The following is a 7,908-nucleotide window of genomic DNA, read 5'->3' as shown; positions in this document are numbered from 1 at the left end:
CTGACCTTGTTCCTCTAGGGGTAGGAACAACATGTTTAGGGACTTTGGATCCATCAGATTATTGACATTTCATGCTTCATGCTGTAAGGCACAAAAATGTCTATAACACTTAGGGGTGCCTTCACTGGCTTGGACTTTCTCGGTCCTTTCTGCCCTGCTCTGCAATCTTTTCTCCCTGGTTGTTTGTGTTATTTTTCCACCCACTATTTTGGCCTTAGTAGCTTTCCCTTTTCTCATGGTTCTTTCTGTTCTTTCTTTGGTGGTTTGCCCAAGGTTTCTTGACCTTTAGCTTTCTTTTCTGCCTCAGTGTGCTCCTTCTCCTCGCTGCTGGAGGAAGTGAGCTCCTGGGCCAAATTCGGATGTCATCATCCTTAGACATATTTTGAAAAATTTCCAAGGAGAGAGGGACAGTGTAAGTATGGAGTGCATCTTCCATGAGGAGCTTGATAAGCCCATGATGGGCCAGCTCGTTTGGTGTCCCCTCCATCAGCTTTGTGGCACACTCGATCAAGGATTGCAAGAGGAAGTAGGGGATGCTCAATTTTTGTTCTCAGGGTAGATCCATTTGGTGCCTGAGTTTTGTTAGCAAACGGAAATGATAACCATATACGATGCTAAATCGCCCCTCACAGGTAATATACTTCATAATTTGGAGGCTGACTTTGCTCCAAAATGGTTGTAGGATGGTTCTTCGGACCCCATTCTTATCCTCTGAAAATTGTTCCTATGGCAAGAAGAACTCCTTTTTAGCCTTTTGACCCAATTTTCTCTCCTCCTTATCCCAGGGTATCCCCATCGGTAGATTAGTGACTCTCCTAATGAGCTGTGGGGTGAGTCTTAGGGTCAATCCTCTGAAGTTGACAGTGGCTAGTGTCTTTGACTTCAGCTTCAAGGACCTTAGGAATTCTTCTGTAATTTCATCATCATGACCTTGAAGTTTGTCACAGAATGTCATCTAGTGTGCATGGGAAAATAAGTCTACCACCTCAGGGGTTTCTCCGAGTTTCTTGGAGTCCGAGGGTTCCTTTTGGATAAACCCTCCTGGCATGGTGAAAAAGACTCTGTTTTTTCTTGCGCTTTGAGCAGAAAGGGAATTCTAGGTGTGTCTCCTTCTCAGAGCGTTCAAAACGTTATCTGCAGGCCTCTTCGTATCAATTCCTCTGTTTTGAAACATGACTGCTCATGTACAGAAGGACGACTCAGGATTTCTCTAAACAGAGTGCAGGGCTATGTTTCCAACATACACACAATCATATAACATTCAAAGTTTTCCACCGGTTAGCCTTGACAGTGTCTCACTTCTCTATAGGAGGAATTTAACTCAGGACTTCGTGGGGAAAATCTTGGACGCAAACCACGAAGACAATTGCATGCAACGATAAGTAAACTGCTTTTGGATTCGTAGAAAGACTTGCTTTTAAATTTTTCTCTACCCCAGCACATTGAATTCAGCACGTTTTGAACTATTTTGCATGGGAAAGGTATGTTCGGGCCTAACTCTCTGAGAATTGCCACCCTCAACGTGAACAGTCCAAGCTTCTTCATAATGTCGGGCTTCCTGTAGTGCACCTTCCTGTAGAAAGCTTTCCTAGATTCTGGAGGATGTTGCAGTGGTTCTGCATGAGTCTGAGCTACGGAAGGACGTTGGAACAAATTGAGAAGCTTGGGCTAACAACTTGCAGAGGAGGAGGATGCGTACTCGGTTGCAAAAATGGTTGCAAGTGCGAATGGCAGCAGTTTATCTTGAGTTATTCGACTGGCCAATTTGAAATTCTACGGAATTCATGGCGCGGGGGTGAGCTTTCTAGGCCGATCCATCGGCCGACGTCATAGCCATCATTCCTTGGTGTGTCTCTGACCGTTGAATCCTTCCCTCTGCATTCACCACCACCATTTCTGTCATACTGCCGATTCTCCCCGACTGGACACTTCCCACATGTCGACTGCTTGTCTTTTTGGCATAACCAAGCCCATTCGGATCCTACGAGTCCATCTGACTGGCTGTTGGTGGCCAGTTGAATGGCCACCAACCTTGTTCAATCCGTCCATTCTCACAGTCATGCAAATTTTAGAGTATAGTTCATGTAATTCGACGAATAAGGTTAGGCACTTACCTGTGCAGCCGTGGACGTTTTTTTTTTAGGCTTCAGGATGAGGAATGTTGGATTTGCTTACTACTACTTCGCGCACGAGTGCTGGAGCTCCTCTTCCATTGGTTGATGTTGGTTCCAAGACCTTGAGACCCGACTCTCTAGTGGTGAATGCTGCATGCACCAGCTTCATTTGATGTGAGCTGCTGGTGTCTCCATGGTATGTGCTCCAGCCGGATCAGCTGCTACAGGATTCCTATAGGACATCCTGTAGTTGTTTCTCCTCCTGGGGTGCATGATGAAACAAACAAAGTTGCGTTCACAGATGAAGGTTCCTGAGGGTGCCTTGACAGGTAAAGTGTGCGGGCCTCTGCATGCTTTATTTTTCACTTGAAAAAAACAAATTTCTATCTGAGAAAACAAGGTTCTGGTATGACTGTGTAGGTATATTCAACTAGATGGTGGCAACGGTGGTGAAAGGAGATGAAACAAGTGGAGGATGGAAGAAAAGAGTGGCTGCATGCCTCCTCAATATACTTCAAGCTTCAAATCCCTCTCCATTATCGATTCTGGCCTGCCCAAAGGCTCTATAGGATGTTTCATGTAGAAATACAGAACTTCCTGTAGAAAGTCCAGTAGCTTCCTGTAGAAGGTTGAACCACGACTAGATTGTGTCCGAACCTAAGAAAAATGAGTGTTCATGGAGGGAGTGAATGTGAGGATGCTTGGTAACTTGGTAGGGACCCTTGTCCTGGTGTTGGGAGGCCTCCTTTTTGCATTTTGTTCCTGCAACCTGGAACAACTTCCAGCGATTAAACTTGTTTTTTCTCTCTGTTTCTTCCTTCTTTTTCTTTCTCTCTTTTTTTCTCCTTTTTTTTTTTAAAGAGACAGCATGGGCACCTCAATAAGGTTTTCACCCCTACTATCTGCCTTGGGTGCCTCAGAGAGGTTTTTGCCCAAGGGTATTTTTATTCAAATTATTTTTCAGAGAAATAGCAGGGGCGCCTCAATGAGGTTTTCACCCCTACCATCTGCCTTGGGTGCCTCGGAGAGGTTTTCACCCAAGGATCTTTTTTTTTTTTATGATGATGCTCAGGGTGTGGCCAAAACAGAGGCAGAACCCTTCTCTATTACCAACACTGATTTTTCCACAGTTTCGATGAACTCTTGCCTCGAAAGAGGTTTCCTGTAGATCTTTAGTCGATGCCCATTGACGAACATGGGGATGGCTTCTTCATCAATGGTCTGGATAAGGACGGAACCATTGTCGTTACATTTCTCCACTGTATATGGTCCTAACCATCTTGTCCTCAGCTTCCCTTTGAAATCTTTGTATCTTGAGTCATACAACAGCGCCTAATCTCCCAGCTAGAATTGCTTCTCATTAAGGTGCCAGTCATGCCATATCTTCCTCTGGAGTTGAACTACTTCTAAGTGGAGGAGGGCCTGCATTCTTTGTTCGTCTAACCCATTCAGCTGCAATAACCTCTCACATTGAGCATGGAGGAGATCTAGGTCCAACTGAGTTGCCACCCTCAATGTATTGTACTCGAACTCTATGGACAACAAAGCTTTCTTCACGTAGACCAGCTCATAAGGTGTGAAACCGGTTGTGGTCTTCCAAGTGGTGTTGTAGGCCCAGGTGGACTCAACCAGGCGATCTGCCCAATCCTTTCTGCAGTTGCTCGCAATCTTGGTCAAAATCCCTTCCAATGCTTGATTAGTGACTTCCACCTACCCATTTTCTTGAGGATGATAGGGGATGGAAGTCTTGTGCTTGATCTTGTGATGAGTGAGAAAACCTTCAATCAGGTTGGAGGTGAACTGGCTTCCTTGATCTGTGACTAACTCTCTTGGATAGCCAAACTTGTAGAAGATATTTTCTCTCAAAAACTTAGCCACCTTTTCTTCTGTTGCTGCTATGATTACCTTTGTTTCTGCCCACTTGGTCAGATAGTCGGTGCACACAATGATGTAAGACCGTTTCTTTGAAGGAGGATTGATATGACCCACAAAATCCATTCGCCACTTCTCAAATGGCTCAAAGGTCACTTGAGGTTGGAGAGGCATTTCATCTCTTGGAGTCGGTTTCCCCATCCTCTGACATTAGTCACACTGGATGACATATCTTCAGACATCCTGATGGAGAGTAGGCCAATAGTAGCCTCCCTGTAGAATTTTGAAGGCAGTCCTTTTTGCTGCAAAGTGGCCTCCACAAGGTCCATCGTGACAGGTTAGGAGGATTTCAAAGACTTCCTCCTCCCTAACACAATGTCTCAAGATCTGATCTGGACCAAGCTTAAACAAGTTGCCCCCGATCTATGTGAACGGGGCTCTCTTCCTTACAATTCTGCTCTTCTCTTTTGAGGACAGATGCGGAGGGAACTGTGCTAAGACCAAGTAATTTGCCATATAAACAAACCATGGAGAGAGTACTGAGATAGCAAATAGATGTCCATCTGGCATCTAGTCATCCACTGTTCCTTCTTCACCTATAGGCAAGCCCATTCTAGACAAGAAGTCAGCAACAACATTTTGCTTACCTGGCTTGTCGACAATTGTCAAATCAAATTGCTGTAACAAAAGTAACCATCTAATAATACGAGCATTGACATCAGGCTTATTTATTAAATATCTAATCACAGCATGATCAGTATGTACAAATTTTTGATAGCCAGTGATGTAGTGTCGGAACTTGTTCAGGGAATGGACCACAGCCAAGAACTCCTTCTCAGTTATAGTATAATTCAATTCTGCCTTGGATAAGTTTTTGCTGACAAAGTATATGGCATATGGAATTTTTTCCTCAACTTGTCCTAAGGCTACCCCTATGGCTTTGTTCAAGGCATCAGTGTGGATGTGGAAAGGTAGGGCCTAGTTTGGACCTCTTAAGATCGCATCGAACACCAGCTTTTCTTTCAACTCATCCAGTGCCCCTTGATAGTTGTCAGTCCATTTAAACTCAACATATTTCCCTAAGAGTCCAAACAAGGGTAAGGCTAGCTTGTTGAAGTCTTTAATGAATCTTCGATAATATCTTGCTAAGCCTAGGAAACTCCGAACATCCCTTACCTTTTGAGGAGGTGGGACCCCTTGGATGATAGCAATTTTATTAGGATCCACCTATAGTCCTTGGCGAGAAATGGTATGTCCTAGCACGGTCCCTTCGGTCATCAGGAACTCACATCTTTCAGGACTGAGGGACAGGTTCATCTCAATGCACTTGATTAGAACTTTTCCCAAATTAGTCAATGCTTCTTGGAAGTTGGACCCATAAGGAGTGAAGTCATCCATGTAGATTTCTACCGAATCATGGACCAACTCAGAGAAGATGCTCAGTACTGCTCTCTGGAAAGTGGCAGGAGCATTGCATAGCCCAAAGGGAAGGACACGATAGGAAAAGGTACCCCAAGGACAGGTGAAGGTGGTTTTATCTTGGTCTTCAGGGCTGATTTGGATCTCGTTATACCCGCTGAACCCATCTAGGACAGAGAAAGACTTGTTCCCTGCCAGTCCATCCAACACCTGATTTATGAAAGGCAAAGGGAAATGGTCTTTCTTAGTGGCTTTGTTAAGTTCCCAGTAATCTACACAGATTCTCCACTTCCCATTCTTCTTCGGCACAAGAACTAGGGGCGAGACCCACTCACTATCGGAGATAGGATAGATGAATCCTACATCCAACAATTTTTGCAATTCTTCTTTGAAAATGTCCTTAAGGGCTGGATTCATTCTCCTCTGAGGTTGCCCGACTGGTTTACAATCTTCTTTAATGTAGATGTGATGGGTACAGAATGAAGGATGGACTCCTTTCATCTCCTTATAGCTCCAGGCGAAAGCATCTAAATGTTTGTTTAGTAAGCTACACAGCTCCTTCTCCTAGGAAGGAGATAGGGAGGAGCTGATCTTCAAAGTTCTTCCGGGGCCAAACTCCACATTCTTAATTCTAGGAGAGGTTGGATCAGTCACACAGAGGTCCACTAAGGTGCTAGCTTGGATATCCTTGTTACAGGGAAAAGTGTCTATATAGAACTGCTCTATCCCACTAAGGTATGATAGCTGCCTTAGAAACAAACAGAGAAAAGCTACTTTCGTTTTTCCTTTATGAATTATAGATAGAGAGGAACAGAAAGACCAACCTCTGTCTTGCGCTAATCTCCTGATTTGATCCCTCTCTTCTTTGATAGTCCTCAGCTACCTGCTCCCTTGCACGCCCAGCTTCACAAAGTACCTGTAAGATCACAGAAGCATAGCACTATACAAAGACATGGATCTATAATCATAAACAATCTAGGATCAGATGTAAATTGACCATACAAATGTAGCAAGCATCAATGACACAAAAGCATGGAGGAAAATTCAAATAGCTTTTATTGATAAGCAAGAAAAGAGCCAAGAGGAGTTACAACCAGTTGTTCTGACCCAGCATCAGCCTCCCAGCAAAGAAGCCCCTCTCCACCTCAAACAAATCTTAGATCACCCAACAATCCGATGTTTGTCTCAAGAAACCAACATAAATTCCTTACAATATGCAAAATTCCAGCCTCACACCTCTGGATCTCTGGGATGAGAGATCTATATATACATATTTGCAGAGGTGTGAGTCAGCTCTGGGTTTTTGATTAGTGTCTTCTCTCTGATAGTTCTTGATGCCACTTAGAGATCTCATTGATCTCTTACTCATCCTTGGGCGATTCTGAGAGGCAAGTGTCCCATGAGAAGTTTCTGGAAGATTCCATGATCATCCACCTTGCAAACTGTCTCCGCCACTTGTCTTTTCCTGTCCATTGCACCCCATAGAAGGGCTTTTGGAAATGCAACACACTTCCCGTGTGTACAAGGTGCGATGCATCACACCCTGGCCATGGAGCAAGTGAAATGATCCAGTTTTGACCAGTTCTGAGTAGTTTTTCATGGAGAACTTTTGGGAGGAGCTGTAATTAGTTGACCTTCTTCCTTTAGGGGTTAGAACAACACTTTTAGGGACTTAGGAGCCCTTGGTTTATGGACATTTCATGCTTGGGGTTGTAGTGCCCAAAAATTTCTATAACAGTTGCCCCCTAAAGCATGAGGTTGTTAATCTTTTGATGTCGGGTGAAATGCTTTATTATGAGGATACGAAGTTCTTTCAAGCTGGGAGGAGACCTGTAATAAGATACAATACAATACATTATCTTCATAATATTTTCATGATCTAGCCGAGGCAGGCATTCCCATGCTCAACTTTATAAATTCATTTTCATGTACATAGGACTAACAATTGTCTGAGTGTAGATTGATGTTTCTGGTGGAGTCATCATCCCTTTGATTGGATGATTATCTATGCAGCAATAATGTACATTTGATGTCTTTATTTACCTAAATATATATCGCAGCCCAGATGGATGAAACTAGATCCGGGATCTTCAGTCTCGTTCGATCTTCACTCGAAGTACAATTCTATCCATGTGAGAGATGTTCTGTAGTCGAACATGGAAAGACATCGCCTGATTACCAGCCAATGATGTAAGTTGTTAATAGGCGCGAGAGGAATCACCAATAATGATAATGACCCTCAAGGTACTTTAGTACAATTCACATGGTGTGAATAAAGGGGTTGGCGTCGAACACCACGCAAAATCTTTCGGTCGAAGGTCATTGATGTAAACCTGTCGCCGGAAGTGTGAAACTTGCCATTGAGGCATGCAAGCTTCCAAGTACTGAATTGGGTGTTCCTAGATCAACTTCTTGGATAATGAGCTGATGTCGACAAGAAGTGATCCATCACAGGAGGGCCTTAATGAATCCCACATCAATGACATGGAACAGAGCAAATGAT

The sequence above is a fragment of the Pinus tabuliformis genome, chromosome 3_2 (assembly GCF_031772625.1).
Source record: "Pinus tabuliformis cultivar Carrire ecotype Pingquan chromosome 3_2, CPIR1, whole genome shotgun sequence".
Classification (NCBI taxonomy): Eukaryota; Viridiplantae; Streptophyta; class Pinopsida; order Pinales; family Pinaceae; genus Pinus; species Pinus tabuliformis.
The sequence above is the reverse complement of the archived record's forward strand: the minus strand, read 5'-3'. Positions refer to the sequence as shown.